Source organism: Neovison vison, chromosome 6 (genome assembly GCF_020171115.1).
Source record: "Neovison vison isolate M4711 chromosome 6, ASM_NN_V1, whole genome shotgun sequence".
NCBI lineage: Eukaryota > Metazoa > Chordata > Mammalia > Carnivora > Mustelidae > Neogale > Neogale vison.
Genome location: NC_058096.1, coordinates 94,903,909 through 94,928,319, shown reverse-complemented (window position 1 = coordinate 94,928,319; position 24,411 = coordinate 94,903,909). Strand labels below are relative to the sequence as shown.

The 24,411-nt window shown below is 40.8% G+C and overlaps 1 pseudogene; it reads left to right on the top strand.

Moving 5' to 3' along the window:
* The first annotated feature begins 18,741 nt into the window (after window positions 1-18,741).
* Window positions 18,742-18,929, top strand: LOC122910100 (annotated as a pseudogene).
* The last annotated feature ends 5,482 nt before the right edge of the window (window positions 18,930-24,411 follow it).

Sequence of the window (24,411 nt, the reverse complement as noted above, 5' to 3'; positions counted from 1 at the left end):
TTTTTTTCTTGAATGTGAGAATTTAGAGCAGAGTGGAGCTGAATAGATGCTGTACAGAGGGTCGATTTCACTCCAGCAGAGCATCCTTTTCATGTGCTGGAAAAGACATGACATTAAAGGATAATTTTCCCAAAAAAGGGCAAAATTATGTCTCTCACAGAGCTATAAAATGAACATGTGTTAAAGATTTTATTTGACTCATTAATTAAGTGAGAGAACCAGGCAGATGTTACAACTGGATTAAAGAAGTCAAAGAAGCATAAATTTATGCTTCGAATTTATATAGAGTAAAGGAATGTTGAAATTAATGTGAAAACGGAGGCAAAACTGCCCTTTTTTTTGGAGTGGGGGAAGTATCCTCTCTCTGTCTCCCTGGGACAAAATTCATTTGCATGTTTATAGACAAGAATTATTTTGCATTGCTATCGGTTATCTACAATTTTCAGAGTAAAATAGCTCCCATGGAATCAGAATCAGACTAACCCAGAAAGCTGTGCTTTAGACAGGCATAGTTCCCCATTGAAACATAAATTTTTTCTTATACATTCAGACCAATTGCATGGCTTGGGAGACCTCAGAAAAAGGTTACAATTAACATCTTAAATTCAGAACAATCTAGCCTGAATTCATATTGATTTACCTTTAACAGTACATAAGAAACTCTTTTCCTAATGAGTTCCATCCCCTTTGTGTTGTTATTGTCACCAATTATATATTCTAACATCGTGTTAAGAAGGAAATGTGAATTTAATTGTAATTTGCTTTGCAAGTGCCACACAAATAACCCAAATCTAAACTTGACCCTGTCTGACTTTCATAGAAGGGCATTAAATTGTATTTCATGTTGCATTAAACAACCAATACTGAATTAGGTTGTCATAGAAGGAGTCAGAGACCTGTGATCTAGCTCTAGCTTTCTGGCTAAAGTGGTGTGTAATCTTGAGGCTTGGTTTTCTTACCTGCAAGATAGGGAAGGGCAGACTAGATGTTCTCAAAGCTTTCCTTTTGTTCTCTGTTCCTACTTTTCACATCAGTGGGCTATTTTCTGTTTTATATTACTGTGATGGTTAATTTTATTGTCAGCCTGGCAAGGTGATAGTGCCCAGATATTTGGTCAAATACTATTTTGGGTGTTTCAGTTAATGTGTTTTGCATGAGATTAACATTTAAATTGGTAAACTTTGAGTAAAGCAGATTGCTCTCCATAATGTAGGGGGACCTTATTCTATTCAGTTGAAGGCCCAGTCAGCTGAAAACTTTAATAAAGCAAAGACTGACTTTCCCCAAGCAAGAAGAAATTCTGCCAGCAGACTGCCTTTGGCTTGAACTGCAGCTCTTGCCTGAGTCTCCAGCGGGCTTACTAAGCATCCACAATTGTGTAAACTGATTCCTTAAAATCTCTCTCCTCTCCCCTTCCCACCTCTCTCCCCCTCTCTCTCCCTCCATCCTATATCTATCTATCTTTATCTCTACAAATTATAACATGTATAGAATACCAACAGGATATGTGTGTATGTATATAATATATATTATGTATATATACACACATATACATATAATATGAAATCGCCTCTAAAATCTGATAAAACCTATGATCTTCAGCATATACTCAGGACAGAAAAAGTTTGCCTACAATGTCAACCTAGTCAAAGAACCTTCCAGACTCCTTTCATAAAATCCAGCATATTTATTGAGTAGTAAAGAAGAAAAAAGCATCTTTGAAAGTGAGCTTTTTTTCCCCTCTGATCATAGAAGTTTCATATTTTGACCATAAAGTGGAGTGAGTGGGTGGTTGTCACGTAACTGACCTGGAGGGTCAGGAGCTTGTGTCTCTTCCTAACTTCCCAGTAAAGTCTGGCTTTTCCCTCAGGAACTAGAAAGTTAAGGTTTATTATCCTTGATTTTTCTTTGCCATGTCAACACACCCATCTGACTCATGAATTTAAGTCCCAAGGGTAAAGAGATGGGATGAGGTCAAGGAAGCTAGGCTAGTTGGAAGTCAATGACCCATTTCATACTGGCGATATATCAAGACCATTTGGGGAATTACACCAAGGAAACCAATGATTTATTATGAAATGGGGAGTCCTACAGCATTGTTTTTTTTTAAGTATGAAACATACCATGATGATATTGGGCTCCTACAATATGTTAGGCTCTATTCACACAGTCATGCTAATACAACACACTCACACATGCTAGTTTATGCTAATACAGCATCCCTTCCTCTTCCTTTTTGTCTCATTTTCTTTTCAGTTTTAATTTTTAAGCAAATAAGAAAACTGAATGGATAGTAAATCAAGTGACCACCTAAGGACACAAAGGTAATAAGGGGCAAAGACAAGACTCTAACCCAGATTCTTTGGCTATAAGCTCCTATTCTCTCCATTGCATCATAGCACTCTCCTGTGGTCCGCCATTTCTCTGCCACCCTTCCTATTGAACTTCCATGGATGAGTGCTTCACGTGGAATGCCAAATGTGAGAAGATGAGGAAAAAGAAGGAAAAGAAACATCAATGATCAATACACGAATCATTGGCAAGGGAAACAGTGTTGCTGTGAAAACATAGTGCCCACAATGTTTTATTGGTGGGAAGGTAAGGAACACACACACACACACACACACACACACAACTGGTACAATCTAGATTATGGGACCAACAGGATAATCTTCATGGCTGTTCTAACTGAAGAAAACTCCCAGAATCCTCTATGTTTGCCTCAGAATTCTCTGGTTTGCCACATACATCTCCTATATTTAAAAAAGAAAGAAAGAAAGAAAGAAAGAAAGAAAGAAAGAAAGAAAGAAAGAAAGAAAGAAAGAAAGAAGACGTGAAACTTCACATTATGGATAACCTTGATGATGAATATGTAGGATTGTAATTGAACTTATTAAGCATCTGGTTCGGTCAAGACCCCAAGAGGCTGGAGAACTCTACCATAACAAAATCCCTGGGTCCTGCGTGCAGGAGCTTCTTATCCAGACTTTCCAATGAAGATTAAAATTAGAACTGGATAGACAATGACTCCAAGGCAGAAGTGTTCGATTTTCAGTGAGGGACTGAGAAAGGCCTCATGAAGTAGGTAAAATATAAGCTGACCTTGCATGTTGAGAGCAGTTTCAGTTGGCAGAAAATGGAAGGAACTGCATTTCCAGCTGAGAAACACATATGGAAGTGAGAAAGCACACGGTGTTTAGGGGAAATGAGGCCACCTGCTGTGTCCAGCACACAGATAAGTAAGGGCTATGGTAGGAGATGAGGCTGTAAGTTTTGAATGTTAGGATAATGAATGTATGGAAGATTTTATTAAAGTTACCAGTTCTCTATTCTTCATTCTGCAAGAGAGGTATACATCTCTAGTTATTGCCGTGGGATTTTCCATGTCTCCTTTGGAGGAGTACATGCTTCTGCCTCCTTGACATTGGGCTTGGTCATGTGTCCTGCTTTGACCATGACACGTGGACCACATTGACCATGTCTGAATAGAAACCTGAAGAGCCGTTCTTTGTTTCTAATACCTCTTTTGCTTTTTTCCCTCTGCCACCAAAATGCTTATCCCATGGAGAAACTGCTTCTTCAGCTAAATTCTAGAATGCAGATGACCTATGCGGCAAACCCACTTTTAACCCCACAATGATCCATAACTAACATATAACATGAGTAAGAAATAAAGCTTTGTTGTTATAAGTAACTGAAATGTTGGGGTTGTTTTTGCCATAGCAAAACCAGCCAGCAAGAATTTTTTGTTTACTTTATTCTGAAGGCAACGGATTTTGTAAGACAACAAAAAATTTCCCTTCTCCCTTCCCTGGCAGGTCTATGAATATAAATGGTGAACAAGATCTTATTTTAATTTCTGACTATATTCAGAGTCAGTTGTTTTTTCCATATCAGAGACATTCTGGGGGGATAGAATAACAATTAGCTTAATACTCAGTACTTGTAGCCACTGGATCAGATTCACCTGGAATCCATGTAAATCTGATAAAGAGCACTGTGGGCTTCCAACACTTTGTAGCTGATGGCAGCAGAAATATCATTTCCTTCCAAATTGTTAAGGATATCACCAACTTGCCAGATAGGAATAAAGATTTCAAATTTAAACTTGAAGCTTTATTTTCCAGTGATGGAATATTCCATTTAGGCTCTGCAAAGAAATAAATAGACAGACACTTCATGCTGGGATGACCACCATGGAAATGGCCTGCACAGTGCGGGAAGTTTGTGGTGCTTCCGATGTAAATAAACTCAGAGAGGATTCATCTTTGCTGGCTTAATGAGAAGAATCTAAGAATGCATTTGTTAGCACCTCTGTATTTTTTCTTTGTTTGTTTTAAGCAGGGTCCATGCCCAGCATGGAGCCCAATTCAGGGCTTGCACTCACAACCCTGAGATCAAGACTTGGGTTGAGATCAAGTCAGACACTCTACTGAATGAGCCATCCAGGCACCCCAGCACCTCTATTTCTTGGGTATCACTTCACTGTGTACCCACTAAGGGTCTTCATTCACCAGGTAGTGTGGAAGGGAACATGACAGGTAGAGAGTGCATGAGCTTAAGTCACACTACTAATAATAATGATAACAAAGAAATAAAAAGAGAAAGAGAATGGAGTCTGGATTACTAAACCTCAATGGCAAGAATGGCTTACACTTTATTAGTTGCAGATTCTAGAAGGAGATTGTCTAAGAAGAACAGCTTTTTCAAAATCCCTGAAACAAAGTTTATCACTTATAAATGGATGTAATAACACCTCTTTGCTGTAGTGATTGTGAAGATAATATGATAGAATGAATGTAAAGTACTTGGCATATGGTAGATGCCCAAAAATTTTGTTGGAGGTTTTTTCAACTTTTAGTTTTAAACCCACTTCTCACCTGAATGCTTTTCTCTAACCTTATCAAAATTCTACAGTATTTGGATTTACCATTACATCATGGCTTTCCCTGACTTTAGTCTGTGATACTCTACCTTCTCTGAAATAGCAGTAAAGGCCATAGATTTTTTTCAGATGTACTGACTCACTCATTCTCCCCCCTCCCTTTCTGAAGTACCTATTTTGTACCAGGCACTGTTTTAAATGTTGGAAATATAATTATGAACAAAGTCTCTGCTCTTACTGGGTTTACAGTATAGTGGGAGGAGAGAAATAATTAATAAACTAATAAATATATGCCAAATCAAATAATGATAAGTGCTATGAAAAAAAATAGGGCAAGCAGAAAAAGGAATGCCAGAGTGGGAGGCCTTTTATATCAGGTGGTCAGGAAGACCTCACTGAGTGATTCTGGAATAGAGGCAGAGAGGCATTAAGAAACTTGGGATGAAATTTCAGAGTAAAGCATCTAGCCAGTGCAAAGGCCCTGAGGTCAGAGAAAGCCTGCTGTGTTCTAGAAAGGACACTGGTATGGCTGAGCAGAGTGAGCCAGGAAAAGAATGATAGAAGATTAAGTCAGAGAGGTAGCATCTGGAAGGTGATGAGAAGTTCTTTGATTTTTAGTCTGAGTAAGTTGGGAATCCATGGGAGGGTTTTGAGCAGAGAAATTACATTATTTTAGATTTTTTTAAAGGTTCACTCCATATGCTGTGTTGAAAATAGATTTCAAAGGAATAAAGACAGAAGGAGAGATGAAGTTAAGGGGCTTTTGCAGTAAGAGGTGAGAGACAAGATGGTAGTAATGGAGGTGGTGAAAAGTGGTCAGAGTCTGGGTATATTTTCAAGAAGGAAGAAAAAGAGCTTCTGATCAATTGAGAATGTGATATGAGAGAAATAAATGAGTCAAGGATGACTCCAAGTTCTTTGGTCTGTCCAACTGGGAGGATGGGGAAGATTGGGAGAAGTAATTTTGGGCAGAGGGACAACAGTGTTCATTTTGGTATTGGTTGAGTTTGAGATATCTACGGGAGGATCAAGTGGAGAGCCAGTAGGCAGTTGGGTACGTGAATCTGGATTAAAGGGAGAAACCTCAGCTTCAAACATGAATTTCAGAGTCAAAGCATATAAATAAAATGTAAAGTTGTGAGATTGGAGGTCACTGAAAGAGTTTTCAGGGCTTGGAAGAGGAGACTGAGAAGGAGCAGTCAATATGGGGAACTGAGGATGATGTCCTAGAAGCCAAGTGAAGAAAATATTTGAAGAAGGAAGTCATCCAGTGTATAAAATGCTGCCATTAAGTTGGATAAAAGAAGACTGCAAATTGGCTCTTGGATTTGGTAACATGGAGGTCATGAAAATCTTGACAAAAACATTTTTAGGAGAGCAGTGTTGAGAATGAAAGCCTGGCTGGTGTGTATTTAAGAAAGACTGGAGAGAGAGGAGATGGAAATAAGAGATTTGCTGCGAATAAGAGCAGTGGCTACAGGGCAAAGAGGGGTCAAGGGAGATTTTCTTTTATTTGTGTAGGGCGGATGGTAATTCCACACGTTTGTATACTGTTGGGAATGACTCCACAGGAAAAGAAATATTGTCAATCAAAAAACAGAAGAGGTAATTGCTGGAAATATGTTTATAGCCAAATAAGAAGGGATGGAGTCAAGTGCATAGTGGAAGGGTCTGGGTTAGATGGGAGTCCAGCTGGCTCATCCAGGGCCACGTGGAGGAATGCAGGGTGTTTCAGTGCAGATACAGTTAGTTGGTGGGTGTGAAAGTTGGGAGAATAGGGAGGATCTCTTCTGAGAGTTTCTGGTTTTCCCTCCAGTGAGCTAGAAGGAAAGGGAGGTGCAAGGATGGAGGAGGCACTGGAGACTCTGAGAGAGGGGAGAACGTGTGAAAGGGTCATGTAAGCAAGCAGAGGACGGGCAGATCTTTATAATGTAGCACCATGTCCAGCAGCAGCACAACGTTCAGCAGCTTGAAGGGCCCACTGAGGCTGGGAGTCGTGAGTTGAATATGAGACTCGTCAGTGTGATTGTGGACATTCCCTCCAGCTACTGTCAGCTGCCGGGGTGCAGGGGAGGAGCAGGATGGAAGCTGGATTGAAGTAGGGTTTCACCTGGCATATGTGAGGAAGGAACTAAAGGAAAAGCAACTAAAGGGAATGTATAAAGACAGTAAATACAAGTGAGTCAGTGTTAATGTTGGGCCACGAAACATAAACTGAGTAAGGGGCAAGTGAAGACCTTAGGGGAGTGAGGGACAGGGAAAGGGATGGAGTATAGGTTTTGGTGAAGCTGAGTAATTATTAGGGTTGGACTATTGAGGGAAGTGTCTTGGAAAGGTATGGTCAGTAGTCCAAGAGTGGGATGCACAAAACAGCCAGGTCCATGGTATCACTGCAGACTAAGGTGAGGCGGAAGACAGCCCTTCCTTTGTCACTACCACCTGGGCCTTGTGTTCCCAGTAAGCACTTACTGGAGAGGAGCCGTGTCTTGTAAGTCTTCACCCATCTTCCCAAGCATCTAGCACAGTCTATGGGTATGTCAGGGACTTTGCTGAAGTTTATGAATTAAGTGTCGAGCAAAAAGTTCAACCATTGAGAAACACAGAAAAGTCAGGGCCATGAGACTCAGATTTTCTGCTATAAACTACCACTTTCTGCACCCCCCCCATTATTGCCAATCCACTAGTGTCAACTAAAGAGTATCCCTTGCCTTAATGGGATTAAAGTAATGCTGTCAATTATCCAAAGCCAACCACAGAATTCCATGGCTGGAGGTCATTTATAATTTGTGAAAGCGTGAATTTGTACTTAATGGTTTTGAGTCTTAGCTGGTGAGTGAGAGCAGCCTGCTATTAGCATCTACTTCTCAGGGTTGCCATGTTATTTTTTAGCTATTATCAGCTCTTCATCCACTCTGTGAAGGGAAGAAAATGAATGACTTATAAAAGTTGTCCTAAAATTGTGGTTTCATTGGGGGAATCCATAGAGGTGCCTGCATACTAACCTCAACAATGTAAACAAACAAGCAAACAAACAAAACCAACCAATTTTCACATGCATTTTATTTAAATGGGATCTCTGTGTTAATCTGTATTTCAACATATTGCTAAATATTCAGGTCCAAAAGTACCAAGCATTGGGAGAAATGATCTTCAGCCAAAACTAGCATTAGTGACAAGCTCAAGGAAACGACAGAATAAAGCTTTTAGGGTTATGGGCTGTGAGAATGAAAATAAACCAAAATTAAAAACAAAATAAAACGAAATACCACACACCTTGTCAGATAAAATGGACTGCCTTTCCCAGCAGTGGAGGGATAATTGGGAGGCTGAGGCTTAGAGGGATCGATCAAATCTGATCACACAGCAGCTTTGGCAAGGAAGATTGGGGGTTTCAAATTTGTGTTTTGGCAAAAGCCTGCTTCCTTTCTGCTCATCCTGCTCAAAGAGGCAATGCATTCAGAGGGACCAGGCAGAAGAGTAACCCTCTATCGCAACCCCAAGTAGTCCTCACCTGGTGTGGCTGTGGGCACCCCACGAATCTCACTGACCGTGTCCTCACAACCACCCTAACACCACAGAGGTTAATGTCTCACTTTGAGGTTATAACTTGGAGGCTCAGAGGGGCCAAGACATCTGCTCAAGGACACCCAGTGCATGCATAGCAGAGCAGAGTGAGTCAAAGCACATCTTGTGGGTACCAGTCAAGTCTTCCCCATACCCCAACCAGCCCTACATTTGTGAGTCCAGCTTGATGGGGATCTTGTCAGCTCTCATGGGGCGTTACTGGTTTACTGATGGTACATGTCAACCACAATTACCGTTTGGAAGGAAAGAAAGTGTCCGAGGCAGGTTTCCAGCCTTGATTTAAAGAGGATTATGTCTTCCTTTATTCCCTCTCCTGTCTGTTTCTTCATCTTCTCATTCTCTCTGCCTGCTGTTAGGTCACAGGGGGCTGTTATATATCTCAGCTGAACACTCTCCCCTGTGCCTTTTTCTTCCAAACCAGTTTTCTGACTGATATAATTTTCCCAAGATGCTGGCTTCATTACTGTTTTAAAAACACTCAGTTGTTGTTTTCTCAGGATCACGTACAAGCTCCTTGCCTTGACATTCAAGGCCTTTATAATTTGGCTCCGAACTATCTTGTAACCTTATGCTCTACTCCCCCGCCCCTTGTCATTCCCAGACCCAAATGTTTATGTCCTGTGTTCCCTCCTCTTACACCTATTTATTCTATTTCTATTCTTCTAAAGCTGAGGTCCATTTTTACCTCTTAGCAGCCTCTGCCAAATCATTATAGCACTCTGTGACTTTCAGGGCTTCTGTTTGCCCCTCCAGATCCACTTTGCACCCTGCTCTGAGCCCCAGGAAGTGTCACAGGTAGTTTCCCTTATTCTCTAAATACTGAACTCTTGGGCACCTGGGTGGTTCACTCAGTTAAGCATCTGCCTTCAGCTCAGGCTCTGATCAAGCCCCAAGCCCGCATCGGACTCTCTGCTCAGCAGGGAGTCTGCTTCTCCCTCTCCCTCTGCCCCTTCCCCGCTTGTGCGTGCTCACACGCTCTCTCTCTCTCTCAAATAAATAAATAAAATCTTAAAAAAAAAATACTGAACACTCTTTGTGGGTTTCTTCTACCCAACACTTACCTTTGTAAATAGTCTTTGAAAATAAAGTCTCCCGTAATTCCCAATTCGAACTTGACATTTGCTTCCCACCAGGCCCCTGATAGATTCCTTTTCATTCCCCTCTGTACTCACAGGACTTTTTTATTGCTTTAAGCCTTCATATACTATATCAAAGGCTGCCTTAAATTAGTGGTCATTTCCCTCTATGGTTATATATTTCCAGCCTGACTCAAGTTTCCCGAAGACAGGAAATACATATTGTGCTCCTATGTGTGCTTTACCACCTCCCATCCTGCCGAAACTCAGCACATCTTTTATTGTTACGTGTCCCTGTGTAAAGAACACCTAAATTAGAAAAAGCAGACCTACTTAAAGTCTCAAAAAAAACCACACTGAAAGTATCTAATTATAAAGGAAATAGGTAATTAAATGATGCCAGGAGTTGATAATGATATATTGTACCTTCCTTCTCCAGGTAATTGGTTTCAATTTAGCTCTGTTTAGAATTAAGCAAATCATTACGATGACTCAAAGACATCTCCACTGGCCTGTTAAGTTCCTAGCCAGTCAGAGGACAGCTGCCAACTTGGCACCAGCTTGAAGGATGGTACCAACTTGAAGAATCTGATACCAACCTTTTGGTCCCTTAGAAATGGCTTCTAAAAGACCTGGAAAGCAATTCACCAGAAATCTTGAAAACAACCAAGGTTGCTATAAAAGGTAAATCTATCTCCCACAATTTTTGTGAATAGTAAAATAATAAATATGAAATACCTAGCTCAAATCCTGGCACAGGGTATTATTCAGTGGATTTCTCCCTTCCCTCTTGTATTCAGATGCATTTGCATGATATACATACACAGTATAATTATATTGAAAATGTAGAGTTATATATACAAAGTATACATTGGTTTAATTATAAACGTGTTGCAAGCGTTAAATGTAGCATCAACATAATACAGACTGTGCTTTTGGAAACCTGAACTGAGAACAAAATGTATCTGCTTTTAATTATAGTAAACATGCAATACATTAAGGGAACTAACCATTTCCGAAAATTCATAAGCAAGAGAATCACTGCCTGAGACAATTTGCTGAGAATTAAATGTAAGCTGTATAGTGTCTTTGTGGTTATTGTGAATTACTGATATAAAAATGTTTTGATTATTTTATTTAACTGCCCTAGGTATTGTAATTGGCTATAAGCCTAATCTCTATAAGTTTTAAAAAGATGCTTTAAGAGGAAAGACCACTGATTCAGTTGACAAGAAAAGGAAGTTATAAAGAACTAGCTAAAAAGTATCTTTATTTCCTTGTAAAAATCTGATCAGTAATGCAAAATTGAGGAATACATGACACTGAGTTCCAGCTCTAGGTTGGATTAGAGGAAACTGGGCTACTTCACATGACCTCCATCTTTGCTTCTTTCCTTTCCTGCCTTTCTTACTCTTTGCTACTTCGTTTCTGGAGCTCTGCTTCTATGTTCTTGGTTCTACAGTCTGGTGGCTTCTGCCTCTCTGTCTTTTTCTGTAGGTCCCCTGGGTGCCTCTCCATTTTACTCTTGGTTGAGTCTGTGTGTCTCAAGTGTCTCAAGTCAGGGGTACTTCTAGAAGGTCAGTCACCACTCACAGAACAAGGCTGTAGAGCCAGACTCTGGTGTTTTCTCTGCTCCCAACACGGTGGTCTAGGGAGGGTGTCACTTGATACCTACATTTGAGACACTCCTCAGAGTCATCTGTGGACAGAGTTGACACCAGTGTAAAACAGCCATGTCGTATCTGCCTTCTGGCTCTCCAAGACAATAGATGCTGCCAATTATGAGATTTCAAAGTGCAAAAGAGTATCTTAGAATCAATAATGCAATAATGCAGGTATTACCAATGTATAGATGAGGCTCAGGACCATGTCAGCTGATTTCCTGTGGAAGAAGTGGGAAAATATTAATAGTTACTAAGCACCTACTTGTTTGGGTGTCCTACACACTTCCTTCGTGTCACATCATTCAAATGGTCAGAAAAAACTCCTTGAAATGTGTGTTGCTTTACAGATGAGAAAACTCTTAAAAGGGTGGCTCAGTTGGTTAAGCAGCTGCCTTCGGCTCGGGTCATGATCCCAGCGTCCTGGGATCGAGTCCCACATCGGGCTCCTTGCTCGGCAGGGAGCCTGCCTCTCTCTCTGCCTCTGCCTGCCTCTCTGGCTACTTGTGCTCACTCTCGCTCCTCTCTCTCTCTGACAAATAAATAAATAAAATCTTAAAAAAAAAAAGGTTAAATAACTTGCCCACAGCCACAGATCATGAAATGGTAGAGCCAGAATGTCAACCCAGCTCTTTCTTGTACTGAGCTAGGCCAGTACATGAAGGTTGGAGTGGGATCAGAAGGTTGGACTAGAAGGACAACTAATATTTGTAGAAAGCACTATTTAACAGACCAGCAAACTACCAGCATCAAGAACACACATGAGAAAGTAGTAGCTCCTTGGCGTCTGAGGTCTGGTGGCTGGCTCAGCGCCCTGGCTCAAAGCCCCTTATACCCCGGCCTTGAGTGGAGTCTCATCAGCTCTTAAGGGCCCATTACCTATCACACAGGAAGGTCCCACTATGCCAATTATATCCTGTATTCATTTCTTGCCATTTTGTCCAGCCTGCTACAGATCTGACCATGACCTTCTAATGAGTCTAAGACCCTTACTTTTCTTTTTGCTGATTTTTGGTGGCACTGGTTTGTGTATTTCGTTTCATGGGTCTAAAGAATTCCATTCTATAAGAAGACCCCAAAGACTCTATATAAGAGTTGTTCCATTTCATTTCATTCATCCAGGAAGTTATCTAGTATAAAAAGGACTTGAAATGGGAGCACAGCCATTTCAGAGTGTTATACTTGGGCTTAAGGTTTCCACTGTGGGCAGAAAGAAATGGCTGGCTATAAGATTTCCTCCTTACAGATTACATTGTTGCAACTCAAACTCTCAGCAGACAGCCGGGGACCTGTGAGTCTAAAAGAAAAAAGCAAAAGGCAAAAAGTCAGGCCAAAATGAGGCTACAGCTCTCCACAAAATGGGAGCATTTGATGTAGTTCACTTTGCCGCTTCCACTGTTCCTGAGGCACACATGTAGGAAGCAGGGCCATCTGCCACTCCTACAAAGGCATGGCAGACAGTCTAATTTTTCAACTCCATGAAATGTCCCTGGGTCAGAGTAACGAGTGAAAACTCAAGACTGCTCACCCTCTCCTAGACTCCCTTCCAAAGGAGAAGCAATTCACCGGGAAGTCTTCTGAGGTCTGTGAGATGCTGTAGATTTCAACAACACCCATAAGCAGCTACCACAAATTGAGAACATCACATGTTTCAGGTGTGTCATTCATCTCATCTCATCTGAGCCTCATAACCATCCTCTAAATACCTATTTTTAAGATAAAGATACTAAGATCTGGAGTAGGTTAAGTGACTTGCCAAAGTTCACACAGCAGTAAATGGCTGAATTAGCACTCAAATCTTGGTGTGAGTGAGACCCAGACCACCCTTTGTCTGCTAGGCTACGCTGTCTCACCATTTGAATACCCAGGGTCTGCACTGACCACACCTATGGTGACCAATCAAAGATTCCGACTCCAGGGAAAAAAAATCAAAATGTCTTCAGGTTAGGTAAATTCAGCTTTAGTTCATAGACTCATAAATTTTAAAACAAACAAATGAATAAACCAAGATAAGAATTTTGTTTTTTCTCCTGCTTTTAAGGCTTTTTGCCCAGTTTGACATTGTCTGGGCTTGATGCCAGCCCCCTCCTTTGTCTTCAGCTCTCTTTGACCACCAGCTCTGACATCCCATCCAGTTCTAGGCTGTCTTGGCTCTACCATTTTTGACCTCCTGGCTTATATCTTAGCTCTATCCTGGCTCACCCCAACTGAAAAACCTACTCCTTTGGCACATTTCATACTTGGAGCTCTTACCTGAACACCTCTTAATGAGTTCAGCAGACCAAGTTCATGAAACAGCTCTCGACAGAGGGGTTCTGGGAAATGGGTGGGAATTAAGATGAACCTCCTCGATTTCTCCACAAGGCCTTGATCTTCACATAAGTCCATGTGCACAGGATCATCCAGGGCACAAAAAGAACTACCTGCCCAACCAAAGTTAGGTAGTCAAGTTCTGTTGGAGCTCTGTGGTTGATTGTTGGGTCACTAATGTCGGAGAGCTGGCACCAATGACGTGTATAGGGATTCAGGTCTACTGAGTCCTGGTTCAAAGTACAGTGGTGGGGCTCCCAGGCATAGAGGAATAGGAGCTGGGATGTGTGTGTGTGTGTGTGTGTGTGTGTTATTCTGACTCAGCAGGTGCAGTGCAGGAAGGTTGTATTGGGAAGAAAGCTAGAAGCTGTGATTTAAGGAAGAAAAGATAAGCAGCTGCAGGATAATTAGGAACCTCAATTAATCTTTCCTTCTCATTCTCCATTTTTACTTCCACAAACCCTTCCTCCTTTTCCCTCACTGGTCAATTTCCCAAACTGGTCAGTTTATTCACTCGGCAGACAGTATATTCTGTCAGAGTTCCTAGGATTCTGCATTCACTCTATTCAGGGAAAAATTTATTCTTATCCAATTTCTTTATGAAAAAGAACATTATTCAAAATAGCCTCCACATATCCTTTCTGGAGGGCATTATTGATTCTACTGTATCATCTTCCCCTGCAAGATATTTCTCCTTAGAGAAAGCTTAAGAAATGCTCAACTGCTTCTCATAAAGAAGTTCAAGGTAAGATTCAGACCCAGCATCCTTCCAGAGATCTGTGTTGTTACCTCAGTGCCGTCAATTCCAACGAGACTGGCATAACAGTCTGAGAGATTTGCCAACTCTAAATGAATGATTTGATCTTCCTCTGGCATTCCATTCTCCTTAAAATCAGGAGCAGAAAAGAAGAGAAGGAAGGGAGCAGAGAAAAACAAGGAGGGAAAAGGAAGAGAAGGGGAGGGCAGGAGGAGAAAAGGAAATGAAGGAAAAAAAATAGCCTTTTCACCTTGCTGATCCATGCATGCAGTAGCTGCTCAGTAAATGTTTGTGGCAGAACCCATGAGTAGTTGTTATCTCTGAACAAAGTTCTTCAAGATTGGATAAGAATTTGAAGGTGATGACAAATGGTATTCTCTTTGGCAGAGCAAGTTCTTTTTTTTTTTTTTTTCTGGGTAGTTTGCAGTTTGCTTAATGATGTCAGCTCGGGTACAGTATCATCATTTCTAGCTCAAGTACCATTTTTAAGTTCTCACTACCTGTCAAGAACTGTGTCTGACACGTGATTTTTTTCTAATCAATTCCGTAACACTGGATAGACATTCTATTTTTTCATTTTAAAGATGAAGACAGTGATGCTTAGAGAGGTTATGTCACCTGCCCACAATTAAATAGATAGGGAAGAGTGTTGCTGGATATTTATCCCAGTAGGTCTGGATTCACCCTATATGCATTCACATGCCTTCAACCCCTTATAACTGAATGCTAAGGAAGACACAGGAACTCCAAATATTACTTGGGGTATGTCATTTACACAGTGGGTAAATGTTCTGAAAGAGAAACTATTCTACCCTTATATAACATTTTAGAGCATATTAAGTACCTATGCAGATACTGCTTTATTTGATCTTTGTGCAAATCTTATGAGACATTATCTTTATTTTTATAGTCTAGAGAATGTCTAATTTTATTGGATCAAAAAGATTGGAAAACCTGCCACAGGGCATATGGACAGAAGTAGCATAGCCAGAACTAATCTCAAGATTTTTGTGGTCTTTACCACATAAGTTCACATCCCAAAGATAGCAAGGAATCCTAAAAGACTGAACTAGAGAAGCAGTCAGCAGAAGGGCTCTCATCTAACACTACGAAAACAGAATTGAAAGTTGAATATGGGCTAAAATATAATGCTTCACTCATGCACATTTAAAGAACACATATAGCAACCACATTCCAGGGGTAATTGTGCATGGTTTCTATAGCAATAGGATTTATTTCTAATAGAATTGGCCAACTTGAAATGGGTTTCTCCTCATTGAAAGAAACAAATAAGTTCAACGACAATTGTTTTTCCATTCTACAAAGATCATAATGTTTGGTTATGGCAAAGAGACATAATTCTCACCACAGAGCAAACAAGAGATAAGGTCACCATTGTTTGTCTGGAACAAAACGGAGTCATTGGTCTTGAGGAGTCATTGGTCTTGAGTTGCAGCAAAGTGCCAGACATGCCATGCCCAGACCAGAGGTCAATGCAATGCCAGCAAGTGTACTAGAACACATAGAAGTTTAAATTGGCCTTCCTTAAGTAGAAAAAAAATTTAAAGAGAAAAGAATGCTTTTCTCCAGAAAGGGTAGCTTTGCCTTGAATGGAGCAGGAAACCGAGAACTAGAAGAAAAGAGTAGTAGCGAAAGCTAACAGAGACAGTGTTTTCTCTGTCAACACTATTCTGAGATCTCCCGTGCATGTCTCAGTTACTCTCCCAACAACCCGCAAAGTCGGTACTATTTCTATCCCTGAAATACAGCTGTGAAAACCGATGCACAGTCGTGGGTCTTGCCTAAGCACACACGAAGTGAACATTTCAGTTCACTAAGCACACACAGAGTGAACATTTCAGTTCTTGAAGTCTGGCCCAGAAGCTGCACTTTTAACCCCTCTTCTAAGCAGGCAAGGAAATCAAAACAAGAATTTTTTTGCCTAAGCTCCCACAGGATCCTTTTTAAAAGATTTTATTATTATTATTTATTTATTTATTTGAGAGACAGAAAGCACACAGGCACACAGGCAGGGGGAGCAACAGGCAGAGGGGAGAGGAAGAAACAGGCTCCCCACTGAGCAGGGCACCCCATGCGGGGCTAGATCCCCAGATCCTGGGATCTTGACCTAGCTGAAGGCAGTCACTTAACCAACTGAGCCACCCAGGCGCCTCCAAAGGATCGTAAGTGACCAAGTTAAGATGTAATGCTATAGATTCACTGGCATTTCCATCAATCCACACTGGCCCTTCATGCTCAGGCTCAGGAGAAGGGAGACTCCCGGGAAGCAGAGTGGTGAATGCCCTAACACCCGTTTTTCTCATGTTTTTTTAATAAACACACTCATTCCTCTAGTTTCAAACAACTCTCTCCGGAACGCCCTTGCCAGCTCAAACCCTGTGGAAGCTACTCTAAGAGTATGCCTGGGTGTTGATAGTGCTACAATTTGATTAGCCGATAATTACCGAGCCTCTGATTTGAGTTTGAAGTTCCTTTGCCAAAGAAAAGTTGTCACGTTTGGAAGAATGGGGTTCGATCTGTCTTTCAGTCGAGGAGTGATGGTCCAGTAAAACGGCTGCATTCTGCGCACCAGCCATCTTTGCTGACCTTGTGGAAAAGGTATCTTCATTCAAAACAGGGACTTTGGCAGCTACTGGATCGGACGAAAAACCAAGTTTGTCTATGAGCTGAGGCATGAAGATAAACATAGGGGAGGCAGTTTTGTATAGTAAATAGTAATGCCACTTCCACATGGGGGTCAAATCTCAGTTCTAATATCCACAAGGCCAGTAATCTTGAGCAAGTTATGTAACCCCTCTAAAGGCCATTTCCTTCTCTATTAAATGGTACTAAGAACACCACCTCCATAGTGCTGCTAGAATTAGGCAAGATAATCAACATAAGGCGGTTGGAACAGTATTTGGCACACTGGGGGCCTCACCCCCTGCTTCCTTTTCCCTTGGTCCTCCAACGATAATGAACTTCTCTTACTTTTCTTACTTCTCTTGGTTCCATGTTCTCTAAGCCTTACACTCTGTCTGGAAGGCTCTTCCCATTGGTGTCTTCTTGAAAACTCTACTTTACTCTTCAAGTTTAATTTACATGTTTCCCGACTCACCCAGACAGTCTTCAACATCTCTCCCGTCCTTCCACTGCTTCTAGGAGCCCACCATTGTGATGCTATTTACACAATAATGATCGGCCAGCATGTCCTTCTCTTCATACCACTCCTCGAGTGTGCCCAGCACAGAGCCTGGTACGTGGTGGACATTCAATAAACAAGTTACTGAATAGAAAAACAGACAAATACTGTTTTTCACCTAAAGTCCAAGTTTATGTTCAATAAAATAAGAAAATCTTCTGGAGGTATTAACAATCTAATATAATCAATTAGAAAGGATCCAACTAATAAAATATAAAGTGCAGTCCTATTTCAGTTTTAATTAAACTCCAAAGCTTTAGAAATGACAATTCAAATATAATTAGACCCAGAAGATATTTTAGATCATTTTGTGACAGAAGGAGATTTGTAAGATCAGTGGAAGGAGGCTGATACCAGGACCCAACTTGTATAAGAGAAATTCCACAGGACTCAAATTCATGTCCCAAACAGCAAATTACCATTTTTTAGTCATTTTTATCATTTTTTTTGCCACATCATAAATATTCTGAATAATAAAGCACTAAGAGGTTGGGTATATAAAAGCATACCATTAACTAGGTATTGTTTTCACACTAAACGAAGGGTCTATGGAAACAGTTATATCCCTTTTGTTGTTTCAAGGGGATATGCAGTTCTGGGGCAGTATCTTTATAATGGAACTAGAGCTAAGAGCTAGGTCTGGAAATCAGCTTCTCTGGCCTACACTGCTTTAGCAGGTAAGATACCAGCAGAGTGATAAGGGCAGAATATTTTCACATTTGCTAAATGAGAACCAGGGGAATATGCACTAAAGAAAATTTTGTACAGACACACTACAGAATGCCAGCCCTCAGGTAGCCTGCTGACCAGCCATTGTAAGGCTGGTCAGTAGTATCAGGGTAAAGGCTGGGTATCTCATAGACCTCTGGGGAAAATGCCCCACAGAGTGAGGGAAAAGCAAAGCTTACTCTCAGACAGGTCCCATAAGAATTTCTCACCTGTGGCCAGATCACTCAGGATGTCTCGGGGTTGGAGAAGAGCTGTAATATGAAAAGCTTATATAGATCACAGTTGCAATTGTAGACTCCATCTGCAATGTCATAGTCAGAAATGTGTGTGTGTGTATGTGATAAGAACACCATTATATATTCCTCAAGAAGCAGGGCAATCTGATACTTTTGAAAACATCAATACTAGGAAGGCAGAGTGTGCCCAGACTAACACTCACAGAATCCAGTATATAGGGCTTTTTCTGGCTGAGCCAAGGGGTAGCTGTGTATGTTGTGTATAGGCTGCAGAATCTGTGCTTTTACAAAACTGAAATCATGGCAGGTCCACAAATGAATGCCCAATTCCATTTTTCTGGAATTAAAAAAAATATTTCAACACTTAAACTCCCACAGGGAGAATGAATTGTGAACTGGCCACATGCAGAGGCATTGCTTTGATAGTTTTATACTTCTAGTTAATGTCTAAAAAATCTCCAGCTGTGAAAGCCACATACGAACTCTAAACAGTCTGTACCTCATCCGTTAAGTTCCCATGCCTGGACAAGCTAATGTCAACTCACCATGTGATACTCAATTTGTACAATAAATGATGAGCCTGGAAAGAAAAGAACCCAGTATACATTTCTCAGCACTTCCCCACTAGGTTATCTTTAGGTTTTCATGGATCAGTGGTTATCCCTAATCTGATATCTCCCTCCATGTGGTGGACGCTTAGTGCAAGAAATGCTTCTACTGTCTATCTTCAGCCTCCTTGATTCCTCCCCAGAGAGGAGGGTCTATCTTATTGGTGACTTTGGGAGGGAAACCTGGTAAAGAGAGCTCAGACTTTTCCTCTATCCTTATTCTAGGGAGCCAGAAAGCAAGGATTTTATTCTGATTCTCAGTTATAAGTTCTTCAGAAGGAGAGTTCCATATGGGAGACTGGTGGCTTGTGACAGGTGGGTACGTCTGCCCAATTCTGGAGTACTGTATTAGAAACCTCATTCCACTGCACCTAAACCACATTCACCAACCTACATTTGGTTCAGAACTGGGTTGGGGAAAAGGGGTATACTTACATGCTCCCAGGATCTCAATAGGTTTGTAGACTCATTTGATATTACACATGGTGTTACCACCTTGTCTTTGCCACAGCAGGACAGATGGCAGTATCTAATGAGTAGCCTCTGGTCCTTTGGGGAGATGCCCAGTCATTAATGTATTTCCAAGATAAAAGCCTTCACCTACAGTGTTTGCCAGTCTCTGCGGGGGGTATCCACACCATGGCTGGTATCAAGCTATACTTGGGACATCGTTGAACAGAGTTGGGAGGAGATGTTCACAATCTACTCTCTCCAGTCAGTGAAGAGCCAACTCCACAACCCTCTTCACCCCTTTAGAGACAGAGAACACATACAGGAGTAGATGCCTCTGACACATGACTAGATGCACACCTTTAAGGTGCAGTTCTTGTTTGGTGATGGTTTGCTGCCCTAAGAACTCCTCTGCTCAACTGCAGAGGAAGGCCAAGCTTTTGTGTCATATTCAGTGGCAAGTCTACTGTCAGCTCAATACATAATTAAAGGAAACAAGATGAGAACAAGGCCACTGCAGGTGGCCACACCAGGACCCAGCCCAGCATGGATTAGAAGGAGTTTCTTTCTTCTTCTTTTTTAAATTCTATTTTATTTTTTGTTGTTCCAAGATTCATTGTTTATACACCACACCCAGTGTTCCATGCAATACATGCCCTCCATAATACCCACCACCAGGACCTGACCCTCCTCCCCCTCCCCTCCAAAACCCTCAGTTTTTTTCTCAGAGTCCACAGTCTCTCATGGTTCATCTCCCCCTCCATTTTCCCCCAATTCACTTTTCCTTTCTTTCTCCTAATATCCTCCATGTTATTCCTCATGCTCCACAAGTAAGTGAAACCATGTGATAATTGACTCTCTGCTTGACTTATTTCACTCAGCATAATCTCTCCCATCCTATCCATGCTGATACAAAAGTTGGGTATTCATCCTATCTGATGGAGGCATAATACTCCATTGTATATATGGACCATATTTTCTTTATCCATTCATCTCTTGAAGGGCATCTTGGCTCTTTCCATAGTTTGGCGATTGTGGCCATTGCTGCTATAAACATTGGGGTACATGTGGTGCTTCTTTTCACTACATCTGTATCTTTGGGGTAAATACCCAGTAGTGCAATTGCAGGGTCATAGAGTAGCTCTATTTTTAATTTCCTAAGGAATTTCCACACTGTTTTTCAAAATGGCTACACCAACTTGCTTTCCCACCAACAGCGTTAAGAGGGTTCTCCTTTCTCCACATCCTCTCCAACACATGTTGTTTACTGTCTTGTTGATTTTCACCATTCTAACTGGTGTAAGGTGATATCTCAGTGTGGTTTTGATTTGAATTTCCCTGATGGCTAATGATGATGAACATTTTTTCATGTGTCTGTTAGCCATTTGTATGTCTTCTTTGAATAAGTGTCTATTCATGTCTTCTGCCCATTTTATGACGTGATTATCTGTTTTGTGTGTGTTGAGTTTGAGGAGTTCTTTATAGATCTTGGATATCAGCCCTTAGTCTGTAGTGTCATTTGTGAGTATCTTCTCCCATTCCGTGGGTTGCCTCTTTGTTTTGTTGACTGTTTGCTTTGCTGTGCAGAAAATTTTGATCATGATGAAGTCCCAAAAGTTCATTTTCACTTTTGTTTCCTTTGCCTTTGGAGACATGTCTTGAAAGAAGCTGCTGTGGCCAATGTCGAAGAGGTTACTGCCTATGTTCTCCTCTAAGATTTTGATAGACTCCTGCCTCAGGTTGAAGTCTTTTATCCATTTCGAGTTTATCTTTGTGTATGGTGTAAGAGAATGGTCAAGTTTCATTGTTCTATACATAACTGTCCAATTTTCCCAGAACCATTTATTGAAGAGACTGTTTTCTTCCCACTGGATATTTTTTCCTGCTTTGTCGAAGATTAGTTTACCATAAGTTGCGGTCCACATGTGGGCTCTCTATTCCGTTCCAGTGGTCTATGTGTCTATTTTTATGCCAGTACCATGCTGTCTTGGTGATCACAGCTTTATAGTAAAGCTTGAAATCAGGCAATGTGGTCCCCCCAGTTTTGTTTTTCTTTTTCAACATTTCCCTGGCAGTTTGGGGTCTTTTCTGGTTCCACAGAGCAGAGGGAAAAGCTCTACTCTTAGACTTGTTTGTTCCAGCACTTTGAAAAATGCCAATGGATTTTGAGCGGGATGTCATTGAAAGTATAGATTGCTCTGGGCAGTATAGACATTTTAACAATGTTTATTCTTCCAATCCATCAGCATGGAATGCTTTTCCATCTTTTTGTGTCTTCTCCAATTTCTTTCATGAGTGTTCTGTAGTTTCTCAAGTACAGGTCCTTTACCTCTTTGGTTAGGTTTATTCCCAGGTATCTTACGGTTCTTGGTGCTATTGTAAATGGGATCGATTCTCTAATTTCCCTTTCTATATTTCCATTGTTAGTGTATAAGAAAGCAACTGATTTCTGTGCATTGATTTTGTATCCTGCCACATTACTGAATTGCTGTATGAGTTCTATTAGTTTGGGGGTGGAGTGTTTTGGGTTTTCCATATAAAGTATCATGTCATCTGCCAAGAGAGAGAGTTTGATTTCTTCTTTGCCAATTTGAATGCCTTTTATTCTTTTTGTTGTCTGATTGCTGTTGCTAGGACTTCTAGTACTATGTTGAACAACAGTGGCAAGAGTGGGCATCCTTGTTGTGTTCCTGATCTCAAAGGAAAGGCTGTCAGCTTTTCCCCATTGAGAATGATATTTGCTGTGGGTTTTTCGTAGATGGGTTTTATGAAGTTGAGGAATGTTCTCTCTATCCCTATATTTTGAAGAGTTTTAATAAGGAATAGATGCTGTATTTTTGTCAAATGTTGTTTCTGCATCAATTGAGAGAAACATGTGGTTCTTCTCTCTTCTCTTATTGGTTTGTTCTATCACATTGGTTGATTTGCAAATATTGAACCACATTTGCATCCCAGGGATAAATCCCACCTGGTCATCGTGGATAATCTTTTTAATGTACTGTTGGATCCTATTAGCTAGGATCTTGGTGAGAATCTTGGCATCCATATTCATCAAGGATATTGGTCTGAAATTCTCCTTTTGGTGGGGTCTTTGCCTGGTTTGAGGTCTTGCCTGGTCACGGTAAGGCTGGCTTCCTAGAAAGAGTCTGGAAGTTTTCCTTCTGTTTCTATTTTTTGAAACAGTTTCCAGAAAATAGGTATTATTTCTTCTTTGAATGTTTGGTAGAATTCCCCAGGGGATCCATCAGGTTCTGGGCTCTTGGTTTTTGATCACTACTTCAATCTCGTTACTAGATATTGGTCTGTTCAGGTTGTCAATTTCTTCCTGATTCGGTCTTGGAAGTTTATAGGTTTCCAGGAATGCATCCATTTCTTCTAAGTTGCTTAACTTATTGGCATATAACTGTTGATAATAATTTCTGATGATTGTTTCTATTTCTTTGGTGTTAGTTGTGATCTCTCCCCCTTTCATTCATAATTTTATTAATTTGGGTCCTCTCTCTTTTCTTTTGGATTAATTTGGTCAGTGGTTTATTGATCTGACTAATTCTTTCAAAGAAGGGGCTTCTAGTTTGGTTGATGTGTTCTGCTGTATCTTTAGTTTCTAACTCACTGATCTCTGCTCTAATCTTAATTATTTCCCTTCTTGTGTGGTGTTGGCTTAATGTGTTGTTGATTTTCCAGTTCTTTAAGGTGTAAAGAGAGTTGGTATACTCAGGATTTTTCAGTTTTTTTGAGTGAGGCTTGGATGGCTATGTATTTCCCCCTTAGGACTGCCTTTGCCATATTCCATAGATTTTGGACCAATGTGTCTTCATTCTCATTGGCTTCCATGAATTGATTAAGTTCTTTGATTTCCTGATTGATCCAAACATTCTTGAGCAGGGTGCTCTTAAGCTTCCAAATGTTTGTATTCCTTCCAAACTTTTTCTTGTGGTTGAGTTCCAGTTTCAAAGCACTGCGGTCTGAGAATATGCAGGGAATAATCTCAATCTTTTGGTATCGGTTGAGCCCTGCTTTGTGATCCAGTATGTGGTCTATTCTGGAGAAAGTTCCATGTGCACTTGAGAAGAATGAGTATTCTGTTGTTTTAGGGTGGGACGTTCTGTATATATCTGTGAGGTCCATTTGGTACAATGTGTCATTCAAAGTTCTTGTTTCTTTTTTGATTTTCTGCCTAGATGATCTGTGTGTTACTTAGAGTAGTGTGTTAAGATCCCCTACAATTAATGTATTCATATCAATATGATTCTTTATTTAGATTAACAGTTGGCTTATGTAGTTGGCTGCTCCCATATTGGGGGCAAAATTTTTACAATTGTTAGATTATCTTGGTGGATGGACACTTTAAGAATGATGTAGTGTCCTTCTGTACCTCTGATTACAGTCTTTAGCTTAAAATCTAATCTATCTGATATGAGAATTGTTACCCCAGGTTTCTTTTGAGGACTGTTGGCATGAAAGATGGTTCTCCATCCTTTCACTCTCAGTCTGGGTATATCTTTAGGTTCCAAATGTGTCTCTTGTGGACAGCATATGGACGGGTCCTGTCGTTTTATCTAGTCTGCAACCCTGTGCCATTTTATGGGAGCATTTAGGTCGTTCACATTGAGAATGATTATTGAAAGATAAGTTTTTATTGACATCATGTTGCTTGTGAAGTCCTTGTTTCTATAGATTGTCTCTGTAAACTTCTATTCTATGTCACTCTTGGCTTCTTTCTTCTTTCATAGAACCCCCCTTAATATGTCTTGTAGTGCTGGCTTGGTGGTCACATACTCTTTTAAACCTTGCCAGTCTTGGGTGCCTGGGTGGCTCAGTGGGTTAAGCCGCTGCCTTCGGCTCGGGTCATGATCTCAGGGTCCTGGGATCGAGTCCCATATCGGGCTCTCTGCTCAGCAGGGAGCCTGCT